This window comes from Loxodonta africana, chromosome 24 (genome assembly GCF_030014295.1).
Source record: "Loxodonta africana isolate mLoxAfr1 chromosome 24, mLoxAfr1.hap2, whole genome shotgun sequence".
In the NCBI taxonomy this organism is placed as follows: Eukaryota; Metazoa; Chordata; class Mammalia; order Proboscidea; family Elephantidae; genus Loxodonta; species Loxodonta africana.
In genome coordinates, this window is record NC_087365.1 from 25,399,224 (window position 1) to 25,418,374 (window position 19,151).

Here is a 19,151-nt window from a genome sequence, read left to right on the forward strand (position 1 = left end):
AGAGTATTACACAAAGTGTTGAAATTTTTCTGCTTGCGAGATTTTTCTCTTCTCCTCCAATATTTGACCTGGGAAAATTGTTGTCATGACTGTCACTTTCATATCCGAAAAGACCATGCTGCAGGGCCAGAGAGTTTAGCCAGTTCTGTGCAGTTAATAAGGACTTTGTGCTGGGAGAGTCCTGGCAGCCCCAGCCCCATGTGCAGCCAGCCAGGGAGGCTGTGGCTGCCCCAGTAGAAGTGTCTGCCTCTTGATATAGCATTGAAAGAAGAGTGAAAATGATGACTAATACCAAGTGAGAGGCCACTGTGTTTTCAGCCTCCAGTGGGGAGCAATGGGCAGTGACATTGCAGTTCTACTTTTTCAAGATGCATGTCAAGAAGAAGGTGCTCACACAGGTTTCTTGAAAACATTTCTTCATGGTACTGAAAATGCAGTAAAGAACGTGAATATGATTTCTCCTCTCTGAAAACCCATCCCTGGAGATCCAGAGGAGAGAAAAGGAGCTAGATAGTGAGTGTGCACATGGCATTTGAAGGAGATCACCTAGACAGTAGATGTACTAGCAGCTGTAATAGTAGCAATTCATATTTGTTGGGAGTGCCTGAGTGATGCAAACAGTTAACACACTGGCTGCTAACCAAAAGGTGGAGGTTCAAGGCTACCCAGAGGTGTCTGGGAAGAAAGGCCTGCTGATCTACTTCCAAAAAATCAGCCATCGAAAGCCCTATGGAGAATGGTTCTACTCGGACACACGTGGGGTTGCCATGAGTTAGAATCACCTACACGGCAACTGGTGACTGGGGATATGGTGTTAAGTGGCTTGCTTAAATGTATCTCAAAAATACACTCAATATCCAGAATAGCTTGAAGTTATGATGTCAGGGCCAAAATAATACGATTAGACAAAAGGATTTCTTAAGAAAATGGTTAAACATGGAGAGTTTGACTGTTTCCCAACATTGAATAATTATTTTCATTCTTCAGGGGAAGAAATCCATGGTACCTTTAAAAATCAGAGTTAAAACCACGTTTAAATGCTCTAATAGAATACCAAGAAATACTTTCTAGAACTGAAGGCATCAGAGAGGATGAGAAATCCACTTGTCTCCATCTCCCAGCTTGAAATACTCAACTTTCCCACTTTTGAGTGTCACGAGGTCTTGTTGACTCAGATCTGATAGCTCTAAGAGATAGCCCCATAATTTCTGGTCCATGTTTGATTCAAGTATCTAGAGCTATCAGGCAGAACTTAACCACCTTTTCAAACAATCCAGTAAATGAGTTAGGATTTTCTAATTTATCCGGAACAAAGGTTAAGAGAAGAATTCATCTGGACGTTGGACTTGCAGTGGCTCAAGCCACGGATCAGAGAGTCAGGGAGAGATGCTGTCAGGGAAGACCACCCTTGGAAGAGGGCCTACTTTGTGTTTCTGCACTGCCCCCTGCTGGTTGATGGTGGAACACTGATTCCTCCTGTGGATCTAGGAAGACCTAATAGAATGTCTTATTATCGACTCGATGGCACTGGGTTTTTGTTTTTTTTTTTTTAATTAAGGCTCCTTTGGGAGACCAGTGGCTCCTCAAAGCAACATGTTAAGCTAAAGGGGGATTTGACTGAGACCCTCCCATCAGGGAATGCCGTGCCTGGGAAGTGGACTTGAACAGCAGCGCTGGAACTACTTCCCTAGGGCATGTCCATGTAAGTCCTAGTGTTTCCAAGAGGAAGGGACAGGATCTCAGTGCAAGGACAGAGATTCAGGGCCAGTGGAATTCAGGAGTCAGGCAGGTAGCAGGCATCGAGGACCTCTTTCTGGAGTAGGTCTGGCAAGATTGGGGCAGCAGCTACATAAAGGAACCCGAGGTGACCAGAACACATCTTTGGGTCTGAAGGTGTTCAAAGTCTATATGGAAGAGACACATGTAAATGAATAGTTATGTCATAATGCGACAAGGGGGCAGCTACCTCGCCTATGATCTTAGGAAAGGTCTACTGGAGGTCATGTCTGAACTGGCCTTGAGGTGTAAGTAGGAAGTCCCCAGGAAATGGTGGAAGGGCATGAAGGATCTGGCAATATTGAGTGGCTAAAAAAAAATTTTTTTTTTTAATAAAGCACATGCTGATTACGGAAAGTGAGCTCAGAGAACTGGGCAGGATCCGAGTGTGAGGGACCTTGTGCACTTAGTTGGGGAGCCATGAACTTCTCCTATGCACGGTGGAATACTCTTAAAGGATTTTGAATAGATTTGGAGGACCCTCAGAAACAAAGAACTGTAGATCCAAAATATACCACGGAGATGATTTTACTCTGTTTTCCTTGAAGAGTCAGAAGTGTTACTACATCTGAAAGATGTTTTCATAAATCTTCCATATCTCTTTCCAACAATTTTGTACTTCGCCTTTTTTAAGGTGCAGGTAATCTCCGGAGTACTTGCACTTTCATGTGAGTGGGAGGCAAAGAAATTTACCCCAGATTACTTTGAGCCACTGATGTAATGCCATGCCGTGACACTGATGGGGATGTGAGGAGTGTTCTTAAGACATGAAGGTATCTCCTAAGTGGGCGTGGGAGTAGTAGGAAGGAGGAAACAGGGCTTCTGTGGGCAAGATGGCGGGCATTCATTCAACTCATGTGCTCAGCTCTGGGCTAGGTGCTGTGTGGGATACCAAAGAAGAAGAATTCCAGTCCTTGTCCTGGGGAACCCACCTTCTAGCTGGAAATACACAGAAGAAAGAGGCAATGTCAGCAAAGTAAGTTAGTGCAGTGTGAACTATAGAAAGTTGCTAAGGACATTTCAGTGGAACATGGGGGATCTTTGTGGGTTCAGAGATGAGTTTTGCTGGTTTTGAAGGAACTGACAGGGTCTCTATGAGTCGGAATTGATTTGACAGCAATGGGTTTAATGGGCATAGATGTAAATGGGTAGACTATAATTGGGATGAGTTGCAGTCCTGGGGTAGAGCCAAGTGTGGATGGATAGTCTCATGAAGAAGCCATCAGGATGTTGTTGTTGTTGTTAGGTGCCGCCTAGTTGGTTCTGGCCCATAGTGACCCCATGCACAACAGAACGAAACACTGCCTGGTCCTGCGCCATCCTTAAAATTGTTGTTATGCTTGACCCCATTGTTGCAACCACTGTGTCAATCCACCTCTTTGAGGTTCTTCCTCTTTTCCGCTGACCCTGTGCTTTGCCAAGCATGATGTCCTTCTCCAGGGACTGATCCCCCCTGACAACATGTCCAAAGTATGTAAGACGCAGTCTCGCCATCCTTGCTTCTAAGGAGCATTCTGGTTGTACTTCTTCCAAGACAGATTTTTTCGTTCTTTTGGCCATCCATGGTATATTCAAAATTCTTCGCCAGCATCGCAATTCAAAGGCATCAATTCTTCTTTGGTCTTCCTTATTCATTGTCCAGCTTTCACATACATATGATGCATTTGGAAATACCATGGCTTGGGTCAGGCGCACCTTAGTCTTCAAGGTGACATCTTTGCTTTTCAACAAGTGGCCAAGTGCAGATGGATGGTATCATGAAGAAGCCATCAGGATAGGCACCTCAAATCCAGGAACTCTGAGAACATGGACAGAGAACCTTTACTACTATAGGAATTCCATAGCAGTCCATCACTTCCAGCAAGTTCTGAGACCCTGTTGCCTCTCATTCCCAATCTCGAGGTACTTAAACCAAACTGAACCGAACTCATTGCCATCGAGTCGATTACCGACTCATAGAGACCCTATAGGACAGAGTAGAACTACCCCATAGAGTTTCCAAGGAGTGCCTGGTGGATTCGAACTGCCCGTCTTTTGGTTAGCAGCCGTAGCTCTTAACCACTACACCACCAGGGTTTCCTGAGGTACTTAAGGACCTGGGAATTTGCCCTGAATCTCTGAGGCCCTGAGCTCTGAAGCTAATAGCTGTATCTTCCTCGTCTTTAACACTCAAGAAAGAAGAGCTGGTAAAGCATCTCTTTTGTGAAAAGTCTCTAAAATCAGAAGTCTCTATAATTAAAAGTTGAAGCTACTCTCAGCACATCTTTTGATTATCTGCTCAGATGTACACACATCTGTTAAACAATAACACTTCTTTTTTAAAGACGATTGCCCCAATTTTTATGTTGAACCCTGTATTAAATTTTCTGACATAGTCATTACAAGGTGTTCAAGCCAAGCTATGCTACAACATTTGTGATTAGAAAAATGAATATCCAAAATATGTTTAGAGGCATTTCTACAGTTTGTGGTTTCAACTAGGGGTGGAAAGGCCCCCACTGCTTCCAATACACAGGCTAAGATGATGTATTTGTCAGGCCTAGCTCTGCGGAATTGTTCTTTGTAAAGGCAGATGAAATGGAAATATGGCAGTTAGTGTCCCACACAGCACAAAGGGGTGGGTGGGGCCACTCAGAAAGGTCAAAGGTCAGATTGAGCTCATTTTATCAGGTGTTAAAGTGTCTTTATCGTTTGTTGGCTTCTTCCTGTGCCTCCAGCTCTTATTATTAGCAGATGAGACGAGTGGGTAGGCTTATTCTTGGCTATAAAATTCATCACAAGTATGTTTATCAGTCATTTACTCCCATGTAATACCAAAAAACCAAACCAAATCCGTTGACGTTGAGTTGATTCCAACTCATAGCGACCCTGTAGGACAGAGTAGAACTGCCCCATAGGGTTTCCAAGGCTGTAAATCTTTACAGAAGCAGGCTGCCACAACTTTCTTTCACAGAGCGGCTGGTGGGCTTGAATCACCCACCTTTCGGTTAGCAGCCAAGCATTAACACAATGCACAACCAGGATTGCTGGGCCATGTAACAAACCACGCTGAAAGCCAGTGGCTTAAAGCAATCATTTATTATTATGCTCATGCACCTGGGCTTGGCTGGGACTGGCCAGCTCCAAGAGTCTCATCCTCCTCCTGTGACCAGCAGGCTAGCCTGGGCATGTCCTTCTCATTGTAATACAGAAGCACCAGAGGGTAAGAAAAAAAGAGTGTTGAGGCCAAAACTAAGAATTGGCCCGACATCACTCTGCTTTGTCTTATTGGAAAATAAGTTCAGAGTCAGAGGAGGAGGAGCCTACAAAATTACATGGCAAAACACATAGAGACAGGGAGGGGTGAAGAATTGGGGCCATTAATGCAGTCTACCACAATGAGCAATGCTGTTACTATGAGCATTTATAACTGTGGTTGGTCCTCTCTTCCATGATGTGACCTGTGCTACAATCTCTGGACCTGCCCAATGGTCTTGGCATCCCTTTCAAGGTAATGTCAAATTAGGGGGGTTGTGTCTGCAAAGGTCTTTGGGCACCTTGGAGAAAGATATAAACTGTGAGTTTAACCTGCTAGTACACAAAGATGAAATGAAATGAAAATTGTCTTTTTGCTTGATCCTAATATCTTAATCTTTAGGACCAGCTTGGATGGGTATTGTTGGAGAAATGTTACTAAAAACAGTATTTACTCCCAGCCCAGAAAACTTCTCCATAAAAAGAGAAGAGAAAGAAAAGTTTTATTATTGAGTAAGCACTAAATTAGAACATTCTGCATCACAGGCAATCTGCTAAACAGACGGCAAAGACAGAAAGGAATCTGGCCCTTTCCGTAGGTAAGTGGATACAACCCATTACATTCATGTGTTCAAGGTAAAATTGCTAATTTTCCAGTGTCTTTATGGCAGGATACCTGAAGTTATGCTGATCTCCTTCTAGGGACCTAGGAAGTAGGGGTATGATCTTCCTTAATGATTATATTTCAAAAGAGACGGTTCCCAACTCCCTGAGGAAATATTCTTGATTTCCATACTTCCAAAGAGACAGAGAAAGAACTTACAATGACACAAACCAAAAAAACTGTTGCCATTGAGTCAATTCTGTCTCATAGCAACCCTTTAGGACAAAGTAGAACTGCCCCATAGGGTTTCCAAGGAGTGCCCGGTAGATTCGAACTGCCAGCCTTTTGGTTAGCAGCCAAACTCTTAACTGCTAGGCTACAAGTTATCTAAAGTGAACTTTGAAAGAACAGAGGCGGAGGGGAGACTCTTCCCTTATTTTCAACAGGGAGGATTAAAACCTCTTATTTTCAATTTTGGAGCCCTGGTGGTGTAGTGCTTAAGAGCTCAGCTGCTAACCAAAAGGTCTGCAGGGCAAATTCATCAGCTGTTCCTGGAAACCTATGGGGCAGTTCTACTTTGTCCCATAAGGTCACTATGAGTTGGAATTGACTCCGTGGCAATAAATTATTTTCAATTTGTATTTGTCCTTACAGTATTTATTTTATTTCTGCTTTAGGGAGAGGTTTGAGGAAAGTCTAAAACTTTTTACTCAGCTGGCAGTGTTATGTATGTAGTGCCATACAAATGCACCCCCCGACCCTGTAATGGGGAGTCTTTATTAGCTATGACTTTAACAGCACCCCAGCCCCCCATCCCTCCCCATCCCCCATGCTAGTGTTGTTCTTCTGCAGATGCTCAAACGTTTGTAATTCTCAAGTTTTTTCTAAGCGTTGACCTCAGCAGGAATTTTTTATCATACTGTCTGTGGCACCAGCGATTCCAGATCTTGTATGGCAGAGAAGGAATTTCCATTCATAGGAGAGGGGAATTCCATTCGCATCCATCTGTTCATTGTGTTTTGTTCTTGAAACAGAAACAGGAGTGGATTACCCAATAAGCCAGGTATGCACGGGCTTACTTGTGCTTACTTACTAATCTGTAGTGCACAATTTTGCCACCTCAAATTTTTGTGGTGTAACCCATGTGAAATTGTGCACTACAGATTAGTAAGTGAACACAAATAAGCCCATGCGTGCTTTGCTTGCTGGTTAATCTGCCCCTGAACAGAAGGTTGGAGAACAAAGCATAAGTACTTGATAGGGTGCCCTCCCCAGCAGGTTTCCAAGCTGGAACCCTAGACTATTAATGGGGAGCCTTAAAAGGTCTGGAAGGATAAGTGAGGGGAGGAAGACAACCCAGACAGAGAATAGAAGTACGTACTTTTATAAGTGATGGACTCCTGCTCAAGCTACAAGACAATGGTTTGTTAAAAGCAGTCCAGAGCCAGCTGGTTGGGAGGCAAGTGTGTAGACTGCTCTACGGCGTGGTCCCTAGTATCAGTTCCTCTGTTGGTTGAGTTTAGCGATATCCTGGTGGGGAGGGAGCAGTGCATTTGTGTTTGTGAGGCGAGACAAACCAGATGGGAAAGGTCTCAACTTCTGGGCCGTGCTAAGACACTACGGAGTCGAATATTAAAACAGATACTAACACCTTTATTTGTGTATTTTGTTCATTTTTGAGCTATAACATACACTATGCATGATGGGTAACTGCGTTAGTTTCAATGCATTTTTATGACCCTTGTAACCAACACCCAGATCTAGGTACTTCCGGCACCCTAGAAGTTCCTCTCATGACCCCTTTCAGGAAGAAAAACCTGAGAAATATTACTCTTGTCACCATTAATTAATTTTGCCTATTTTTTGAACTTGGGATCGGTGGATCATTCAGAATGTTGACTTCTGTGTCTGATGTCCCTGGACTCCACTCAGTCCATGCACATAAAAAAAAAAAAAAAAAAAAAAACTCAGCCCATGCACATAGCAGGCTGGAAATATTAAAGACTTACTCTGGGAGTCATATTCAATGACTGACAGAAGAGTTTCACTGCCCTAAAAATGCCCTATGCTCCATCCATTCATCCCTCCCACTCTCCATGAACCCCTGGAAACCAATGATATTTTAACTGTTCTGCCTTTTCCAGAATGTCATATACAGTGGTTAGTATTGTACAGTATGTAGCTTTTCTGGATTGGTTTCTTTCTCTTAGCAATATACATTTAAGGCTTCTCCATGTCTGTTCATGGCTCAATGGCTTATTTCTTTTTATTGCTGAGTAATACTCCACTGTATGGGTGTACCACAGCTTGTTTATCCATTCACGTAGTGAAGGACATCTTGGTTGCTTCAAATTTTTGGCAATTATGAATAAAGCTGCTATAAACATTCGTGGGCAGGGACACACATTTTCATCTCATGTGGGTAAATAACCAGGAGTATGATGGCTGGATCATATAGTAAGCCTACACTTAGCTTTGTAAGAAACTGCCAGACCATTTTTCATTCTCACCTAGGACTTTTCTGAGTTAGAGGAGAAATTCTCAAATGGGCAGCATGATGCACACGGTGAACCTCAGCTAACAATTCAGATGAAGAAAGTTTGTTTTATTGAGAAACTGATTTCCTTCCAAGCACAGCCAAGCCCAGGCCTGCCTCCAGTTGGGCCTTGATCTTTTCTTCTTTCTCTCGCTGTGGAGGGGCTGGGAAGTTTTCAGATGCCTCGATGGTGCTGTCCTGGACAGGAGTAGGATTATGGGAAAATGAGAGCCAGGAAGACCCTTGGGGTTTCTCCTGAGAGCCTGTCCCCAGTAAATCACATGCATTAGAATTTCCTTCTCAGGCTGTGCTTCCAGGGAGCCCAACAAATGACAAAAGCTAACATTTACTAAGCACTTACTATATGTCAGCTGCTTCGTTAAACACTTTATGTGTATTATCTTATTGAATATTTGTGACAAACCTGTGAGGCAGGTACAATCATTCTCATTTTACAGATGAAAAAACTGAGGATATGAGAGGTTAAATGGCTCTCCCAAGGTCACACAGCTGTTGTGGAAAGACTAGATCTTGAACCCAGACTGTCTGATTGTCTAAAAATCCTTGATCTCAAGTGTGGCTTTTTAGGGGACAATTAACTTCAGAGGTGGCCTTGTAGGGCAATATAACATGAAATGTCACAAAGTCCAAATGAACAGCAGGGTTTCTCAGAGCGAGATGGTGAAGGTACAGCTCTTGCTGACAAGGGGCGTGTGAGAGCACCTGAGTACAGGGACTACAGACATTGGTACCATAGTCCCCAGCTAGCCTGCTCACTGCCTGTGCCTGCTCTTCAGCATGGGACCGTGGCAAGGCAGGGCTATGAAGCTTGGAGAATTCTGTAGCTGCACCTTTGAGACAGAGAAGACAAGACCCTGGGCCTTGAGTCAAAGGCACTTGCTAAAAAGAAATCAAAACTCTTATTGAGTGCCATCTGTATGCCAAGTCCAGATTAGATGCTGTTGATCTAGAAGAGTTCATGGCAGAGTGAAGTTCAGAAATTGTCTCAGCCTGCTCCCTCAGACTCTAGCTCCCATACCTCATCTATGTGTTTACACTGGTCTATCTGGACCCCAAGCTGCCTACAGGCTCCTCTTCTGGTATTTGCTTCTTTGGTTTTCGCCTCTCTGCTCAGCCGTCTCAGAATCTGCTCACCTGGCCCTTGCTCCCATGCTACTTGGAATGCTCAGGGCTGGGTGCAGGCCTTGAGAGTTGACTCTGGTTTCTCACTCTGCCCTGGGTAGTCCAGCCTTGCAGGGACCTGTTCAGCTGGAGCGTGGGATTCATGCTGGCCCCCCGGATTCAAGGTGGTACTCTCTTCATCCTTCTCTTTGGTGTTCCTTCCACTCCAAAGGAGCTCTAACATCTTTGTAACAAAAGCAGAAGACTCCATTCTGGCACTTGGTGCCCAGTCAGAGCCAACAAAGAGCCTGGGTCTTCTAGAAGCCTGAGGACAAGGACCTGCCCCCCTTCTTTCCTCCTGGCCTGGTCAGTATCCAGGAGACACCCAGGGTTGTTTGTGGATGGCTGGTGGCTCCAGGTGTCACGTGTAACCAGCAGGGGGCTCCCCGCCGTCAGTGGCCAGTGATCAAAGTCATCCTGTTTGTGTGGGCTGGAATCCTGGATGCTATGGGTGGCCTTGTTGGGGACAAATGGAAGCCACTAGCAAGAGAGGAATGCAAGGATTCAGAGTGAGTCTGTCTGCCTGCTTTCAGAATGGTGAATATTGAAATTTTAGGAGCTTCTTAAAAAATCGATGTTTGATTTATCCGTAGTAGAGTATACACGGAAACCCTGGTGGTGTAGTGGATAAGTGCTACGGCTGCTAACCAAAGGGTCGGCGGTTCGAATCCGCCAGGCGCTCCTTGGAAACTCTATGGGGCAGTTCTACCCTGTCCTATAGGGTTGCTATGAGTCAGAAGCGACTCGACGGCACTGGGTTTGTTTTGGTTTTTGGTAGAGTATACACATATTAAGTATAAAACTTGATATATGTGTATGTCCATGCAACTACTACCCAGATTAAAATATAGCACCTTCCATCTCTGACGAAACTCTCTCATGTTTCTTTCCAGTTAAAGCCCCTCCCACTCCCAAGACAATCATTCTGTCGTCTATCACCACGGATAAGTTTTGTCTGTCCTTAAGCTTCGCACAAATGGAATCGTGTCTACTCTTCTGCATCTGGCTTCTTTTGATTAATAACGTAAAGTCTGTGAGGCTTATCCGTGTGGTTCTGTGTTTCCATGATCCACTCCCCTCTTTTTTTTAAAAAAAACTTTTTTTGAAAAACTACGTCCCTTTTTATTGCTTAGTAGTTGTACAAATATACCACAGTATGATTATCATTGATTAAGCACTCATTTGTTGATGGACATTTGCATTTTTTGCCAGTTCGTGGTTATTGTAAAGAAAGCTGCTATGAATATTTTTTTGTGTGGACATGTATTTATTTCTCTTGGGAAGATATCTAGTTGTAAGATTGCTGGGTCATATCATATTAGAGACTCTCCAACAGTTTTTCAAGGTGATTGTACCATTTTGTACTCCCACCAAGAGGGTATCAGAGCTCAAAATGGGGTTTTAATGAGCCTCCCTCCCACCTAGGCTTCAGGTCTCAACTCAAACATCATTTCCACAAGGAGGTCTTCGCTTTACCCTAGACTTGGTGCAAACCCCCCGGTTTAATACCCAGAGCTCCATTACTTATGGGCGATACTCATCACACATGAAATTAAAAAATAAATCATGTTCATTGTTAGTCTCTGTCTCTGCTGTTTATTTGCTCTAAGCTCCTTAACTGTGTCTTCTTAGTCGTATCTTCCAGGCCTGACATGGACAATGCTCCGTACATGTTTGTTTCTTAGCAGACTGGCCAGTGTAGAGGGCGGGAGTTCCCCCGGTCCGGGGGCCTTGCAGCTCCGCTGCCCTCCTTCTGACCAGGCACACAGGGTACATTGCGTTCTGTTCTCTGGTGATTGCCCTGTTTCATCTCTCACCACTCCCCCACTCGCAGTCTCTGCTGTTTACAGCTTCTCACCTCTTTGTAGCCTTTAGGCTTTTGTGCATGTCGTCCCCTTCTGCAGGAGTACACTTTCCTGCTCCATTCCCTCACTTTTTGCTAGACTCTGCCCACCTCCCTAGGACCAGGTAAATGCCCCACCTTCCAGCTCCTATAACAGCCCCTCGCAACCCCCTAGCACCCTTTAAAGCCTCTGAAGGAGAAGCTTCATCACTGTGGACTCTGGATATTCCAAAGCAACACATCCTAAGTTTTTTTTTTTTAATTTATTTAATTTATTTTTGTTGTAAAAATATACACAGCAAAAAATATACCAATTCAAGTTTCTATATGTACATTAAAGTGACATTAATTACATTCTTCAAGTTGTGCAATCATTCTCACGCTCCTTTTCTGAGTTGTTCCTCCCCCAGTAACATAAACTCACTGCCCTCTAAGGTTCTTATCTAATCTTTTGAGTTACTGTTGTTAATTTGACCCCATATAGGTAGAGCTTAAAAAAGCATAATGCTCGAGGCAGACATTCTTTACTAGTTAAGGTAAACTTTTTTTTTATTGTTTGGTTTTAGGAAGCCTTTAGAAGGTATTTTTGGTTTAGGTTTTAAAGATTATCTCAGGGCAATAGTTCCGGGGGTTCATCCAGCCTCCATGGCTCCTGAAAACCGGAGTCCATTAGAATTTGAAATTTTGTTCTGCATTTCCCTCCTTTTGATCAGGATTCTTCTGTAGAATCTTTGATCAAAATGTTCAGTAATGATAGCCAGGTACCATCCAGTTTTTCTGGTCCAATGGCAAAGGAGGCAGTTGTTCTTGGAGGCAGTTAGCCACATATTGCACTACTTCCTCCTATCCCCGATTCTCCTTCTTCCTCTGTTGCTCCAGGTGAACAGAGATCTAATGTGCCTTTGATGGCCACCTGCAAGCGTTTAAGACCACAGGCGCTATGCTACAAACTAGGAGAGATAGAACAGAAGCACCAACATGTCATTAGGCCAGTTAATTGGGATGTCCTGTGAAACCATGACTGTACACTTCCAAACCAAGAAACCAAATCCCATGAGGTGTTTGGTTGTGCATAAACAGCCTCAGCAGCTACTCTCTTTTTGTCATTGTTGTAATACATCTATCACACAGCTTTTGCCAACTTATAGGCATACAATTTATAGACAGGGATTACATTAAGCAGCTGTGCAACTCTACTCTTCGTTAATCAGTGCGAATTTTACACCACCATAAGCCAAAACTCAGTATTCCATAAGCAATAACCCTGTTCACCCCTTTCTCTCCTGCCCCTGATAACCACTAATAAACTTTGGTCTCTATACATTTGCCTTTTCTTGTATTTTTATGTAAGAGAGGTCATATAATATTTGTTCTTTTGTGATTGACTTATTTCACTCAGCATAATGTCTTCAAGCTCCATCCATATTGTAGCATGTGTCAAGATTTCATTTCTCTTACTGGCTGAGTAGTATTCCATTGTATGTATGTACCACATTTTGTTTATCCATTCATCCATTGACGGGCATTTAGGTTGTTTCCATGTTTTGGCTATCGTGAATAGTGCTGCAATGAACATTGGTGTACACGTCTCATTTTTAGTCCCTACTTTCAAGTCTTTTGGGTATATACCTAGGAGTGGAATGCCTGGGTCATATGGTAATTCTATTTTGCCTTTTTGAGGAGCTGCCACACTGTTTTCCACAATGGCTGTACCATTTTGCATTCCCACCAGCCATGGATAAGGGTTTCAATTTCCCCCCATCCTTGCCAATGTTTGTTATTTTCTGAGTTTTTTAAAATTTTTTTATCTTAGCCATCCTAGTGGAAGTGAAGTCGTATCTCATTGTGGTTTTGATTTACATCTCTTAACGGCTAATGCTGTTGGGCATCTTTTCATGTGTTTGGTGGCCATCTGAATGTCCTCTTTGATGAAATGTTTGTTCAAGTCCTTTGCCCGTTTTATGTTTGGGTTGTTTGTCTTTTTGTTGTTAACTTGTTGAATTTATATATATATTCTGGTTATATATATAATTTTTGGTTATTGAGTTCTTTTTGGATATGTGCTTTCTGAAGACATTCTCCCAGTCTGTAGCTTGTCTTTTCATTTTTTTTGTAAAGTCTTTGGATGAACAAAAGTTTTTAATATTTATGAAGTCCCATTTATTTATTTCGTATTTTGCTGTTTTGTGCTTTTTGTTATTATGTTAGGTAATTCTTTGTTAAAAGCTAGGCCTGACAGCTTTGCCTTGCATTTTATTCTAAGAATTTTATGGTTTTAGTTTGCACATTTAGGTCCTTAATGCATTTTGAATTTGTTCTTGTGTATGGCGTGAGGCCTGAACCCTGTTTCATTTTTCAACATGTGGAAATCCAATTTTTCCAGCACCGTTTGTTGAAGAGACTCTTCTTTCTCCATGGAATGAGCTTAGCACTTTTGTCAAAAATCAGTTGACCATAGATGTGTAGGCTTATTTCTGGACTCTCAATTCTATTCCATTGGTCTATGTGTCTACCTTTATACTAGTATCCGTTTTAATTACTGTAGCTGTATAGTATGTTTTTAAAATTAGGAAATATGATTTGTCCTATTTTGTTCTTCTCTTTCAATATTGCTTTAGCTATTTGGGCTTGTTGCTGTTCCATGTAAAGTTGAGGATTTTTTTTTCCATTTCTGTAAAGAAGGCTGTTGGAATTTTGATCAGCATTGTGTTGAACCCATAGACCACTTTGGGTAGTACTGACATCTTAACAATATTAAGTCTTCCATTCCACGAACAGGGAACATTTTTCCATTTAAGTCTTCTTTAATCTCTTTCAGCAATGTTTTATAATTTTCATTGTATAAGTCCTTTACATCCCTGGTTAGATCTGTCCCTAGGTATTTTATTCTCTTAGATGCTATTGTAAACAGAACCATTTCTCTAATTTCTCTTTCAGATTTCTCATTGCTGGTGTGTAGAAACCTAACTGATTTTTGTTTGTTGGCTGTGTACCCTACAACTTTGCTAAATTCCGCTATTAGCTCTAGAAGTTTTCTTGTGTGCTCTTTTGGATTTTCTATATAGAGGATCATGTTGTTACCCTAAGCAGGTCCTGCTGGGTGAGACTTCTCATTAATCAAGACACCCCAAGGTGAGGAGGGAGGAAGAGTGTTTATTGCCAGTGCACAGATAAGGAGCAAGGAGGTGTATACCTCAAATCAAGTTGTCCGAACAAAGGGAGGCAGAGCCTTTTATACTGTCCTTCACAAGGAAATGCATATAAACATCATGGACTATGTAGGTTATCATAATTCATAGATGCGGTAAACAAATTACCTTTTTTTTCCCTTAATATGTACTGAAAATGGAGAATAAGTCCTGCCCTGAGCGGAGATCATACACCTTTGAAGCTAGTACTGGGTTTTACTGGTTAAAGGCAGGAACTGAGCAGTCAGGACAATGGACAGGAGAGGAAGGTTTTGCTTGATAACGGCTGAGCAGCTGTTCACTATCAATGCCATCTGCAAATAGAGATAAATCAAAAAAAATTTTTTTTATTGTGCTTTAAGTGAAAGTTTACAAATCAAGTCAGTCTCTCATACAAAAATTTGTACACACCTTGCTATATACTCCTAAGTGCTCTCCTCCTAATGAGACAGTACACTATTGCCTTCTCTGTCTTTTCTAGTCCATTCGTCCAGTTTCTGACCCCCTCTGCCGTCCTATCTCCCCTTCAGACAGGAGGTGCCAACATAGTTAAGTAGAGATAATTTTAATAATTATTTTCCAATGTGGATGCCTTTTATTTCTTTTTCTTGTCTTATTGCTCTGGCTATGGCTTCTAATACAATATTGAATAGAAGTGGTGAGGGTGGACACTGTTGCGTCCTGAGATTTTTGTGAATCTTAGAGTGATTTCCTCCATAAAACGCAGTAAAGTTTAATTAGAAAATATAAACGAACGCCCTTTAAGTCCTAATATATACTCTGGGGACAGCCTTTTATAAAGCTTCTAAAATAAATTCTGCCCCCAAAATAAATGATTCTAGGCACTGTACAATAGGATTGAGTGACATTAAACACAGACTTGCCTTAATCTGCAAGGCTGAGTGAAGCATCACTCAGATGTGATGAGATGTCCTTGGAGTTGGAGGAAGTCTGGGGCTCCAGCATCCCCCTTGGGAGGTGGTGAGGACAAGGGAGCCAGGCATAGTGCTGGATCCAAATGGGACTCCTCAAATGCAGCGAGTGCCTGACTTTACTCTTGACCTTCTTCCCCTCCTCATTGTGCCTGTGGCTGTGGCTGCCTGCAGCCCATTCTCTACCTAGCAACTAGAGTCATCTTAATAAACACAAGTCTGATCATGGCACTCACCTTCCTAACACCTTCCAGTGCTCCCTCTTACCTACACCCTTGATACTCTAAGTGTGGTTCCTGAACCAGCAGTGTCTGTATCACCTGGGAGCTTGTTATAAACGCAGAATCTTGGGCCCCACCCCAGAACTGCTGAAGCAGAATTTGCATTTTACCAAGATCCTCAGGGGATCTGTGGGCACTTTAAAGCTTAAGATGGACTGCCCTATAGGTCCCAGGACAAGCAGCATGGGAGAACTTTTCTGATCTTGCTCCTCTGGTTTTCCAACTTCAGCCACTCATTCTCCATACACTCTCTGTGTCCCCACTGTATTGAGTGGCTTGCAGTTCCTTGAATGGACCACAGTCTCTTTTTTGTTTGTTTTTGGCAATGATACTGCCCTTTCCCATCATCCCTACCTGGATACTCCCACCGATCCTTTCAGATTTGCCCTCTCTGGATAACCTTTCCGGCTAACGCCCAGGTCTACATAGCACTTTTCCCATGCTATGTGGTCATTATCCATCTATCACCTTGCAGACCATGAGCATCTTGAAGGCAGGGGTGGTGACTTATTCATCATGGTATATGCAGAGCCCAGTAGACTGTAAGGCATGCAATACAAAGTCAATAAATACTACTGTCTGTATAGCCCTGAACTCCAGCAGTGGCTGCATGTACCATTTCTCTTTTGCTCTGGCCTCGGCCCTTCTTGGACCAGCATGGTGCTGGGTCCCCACCTGGGTCTGCTTAGGTGGGTTACAGGGAACTGGAGGGCAATCTTCAACTCACCAAAAGCCCCCAGCTAAAATGACTTCACCCTTAATGTTTATAGATAGATAGCTGCGGTAGAGTTAAATCTGACTCATGGCAACCTTATGTACAACAGAACAAAATGTTGCCTGGGCCTTCATCATCCTCAAAGTCACTGGCCTGTTTGAGTCCACTGTTGCAGCCACCGTGCCAGTCTGTCTTATCAAGGTCTCCCTCGCCCTCACTGGCCCTTCACCAAGCGTGTTGTCCTCTTCTAGTGATTGATCCTCCTGATGATGTGTCCAAAGCAAGTGAGTCAGACAATGTTCTGTTGTGACCCATAACATTTTCATTGGGTGATTTTCAGCAGCAGATCACCAGGTCTTTCTTCCTAGTCTGTCTTAGTCTGGAAGCTCTGCTGCAACCTGCCACCATGGGTGACCCTGCTGGTATTTGAAATACCAATGGCATGGCTTCCAGCATCGCAGCAACATACAAGCCACCACAGTATGACAAACCAACAGATAGGTGGTAGTATAAAAACGTTTGTAGGGATGAATTTATGTATGCAAATGTTACAAAGCAAACAATTACATTAGTTGTGCTGGAGCTGGCTCATATGGGCTCCTGAGAACCACCTCTTCCAATTCCACATTCAGCGACATCACATTGGTAGGTTGAAATCAGCCAGGCTGCTATTTACACCATGAGAATTGGCAAAAGATACAAATCAGGGCTTTATTTTTTTCCTCAGAGAGTTGATGTATCAGTAAACCTCTGGCTCTATACACGTGTACATGGACCCCCAGAATGTAAACACCATGACAGTGAGGACATTGATTGTTTTGTTTGCCATTATAGCTCCAGCACAGAGTAGATGGACATGTAATAAGAACCCAATAAATGTTTGCTGAATGAAGGCATGAATGAATCTGCAAAATGCCCAAATGTGGCAAAAAAGAGTATTAGCTAAAATGTCAACTGTAAGTTAGGAGCTGAGCTAGTGACCAGAGGAAAATATTACCTGTAATTCTAAGTAAAAGCCGTCAAGCCATCTGCCAAGGCAGAGGGTCAGTGGCCTTGAATTACAGATGTGATGGGCCCACAGACAGACAGGGGAGGCTCGGGTCCTGCCCTGGGCAAGAGTCTAAAAGCTGGACTTCTGGAAACATCTGTCTGCACAAGTCAGAATTCCCCCAGTTCAGCGGAAGTGGGCTTGCAGGCCATGCCAAATTTGGAATTCCAGGAGGAACTCCTTGCAGTCTGTCCTTACATGGCCAAAGAACCCAGAAAAGCCTGTAGGTGGCGGGGGGCCTCCATACTTTGGCTGTGTCAAGTGGACCAAAAAGAAAAAGGACCAAAAGCTGAGGAAAAGTCTGGCACCCTTTGCCCTCTGCTCCCCTCTATTTTGTGTCTTGAGTGAGCAGAGGTGATGGTGGGTAGTTGGTTAAGGCACAGGGAGGGACAAAGAATGTTTTAAGAGATGCCATAAGCTCCTACATTTTGTTCTTGATTTTTAATGAGACCTGAGTAAAAGCTGCCAGTTAAAAAAAATTAGCAACCTTAATCATGCATTTGGAAATTTGGGCACAAAACAACTGTTACAGGTTTCGCCTAGAAGGACCCTGCCCTGGTCCCTATCCTCTGTTTATGGCTTGAAAATCCCTCTCCTTGGTGCTGAATTTCAGTTTTTGAGCCTGGAGCCCCTAGGGACATGCTGACAACAGGTCTAATGAGTTTAAGCTTGTAATTCCCTCTTGCACATGGATGGATGGCCTCCCTCATCACCTCCCCCCCTGCCGTGCCCTACACACACAGCCCACCTTCCCCCATCCAGGGAGTACAGCTGTGTTATTCCTCTGGCCCTGATATGCTTCTTTCCAGCTTCCTCTAGTTCCTCTTTGGCCTTCTGCCAATTTCCTTCCCCAATTTAATGGCCAAGTCTGTTGGAGTTAAGACAATCTCTATTGTTTAACAAGGTATTGCTTTCCCACAAAGGGGTTTGCATTAAAATATGCTCTGGAAATCCCAAGGACTTTGTGGGGGGAGGTATGAAGTTCAGGCCAGGGTGCAGGGGGATGTCTTGGGAGAGGTAGTGACACTTGGGTATTGGAAGATAAACTGTCTTTGGGGGTCAGGTTTGTGCCAGGTGAGCCACCAGGAAGGTCTCTTTAGAAGAAGGTGGCTAGTCCCTGGCGTTCATTTCAGCCTGAGCATCTCAGATGACTCCAGAGAGACAGTCTTCCACCCTAATCCCTAGGGGCCTTGGGGCTGATTGTCCCTGTTTCTTGTTGCTGCTCAGAGTTGAGGCTCTTTAGATCCACAGGTCCAGGTGAAGGCTTCTATTATGGATCGAATTATGTGCCCCCAAAATATATGCTGAAGTCCTAACCTCTGTGCCTGTAAAAGTGACCTTGTTTGGAAATAGGGTTTTTCTTTAAAGGTGGTATCAGTTCCTGAGTTCATATTGGAATAGGGTGGGTCCTAATCCCCTCTGAGTGGTGTCTTATAAAAGGGGAGAACAGATGTGAGACGGCGTCACACAAGGGAAGACACCACATAAAGATACATCTATAAGTCAAGGAAGGCCAAGAGACGTCTAAGGCTACCAGAAGCTGGAAGAGACAAGAAAGGACTTTCCCTTAGAAACTTCGGAGAGCACGGCTCTGCTCTGCCAATGCCATGAATTTGAACTTCTAGCTTCTGGAAGTATTAAAAAAAAAATGCCATTGAGTCAATTCTAACTCACAGTGAGACAGAAGAATTGTCCCATAGGGTTTCCAAGGAGTGGCTGGTGGATTGAACTGCCAACATTTTTGGTTAGCAGTCAAGCTCTTAACCACTGTACCACCAGGGCTCCTCCAGAACTATGAAAGGCTACAGATTT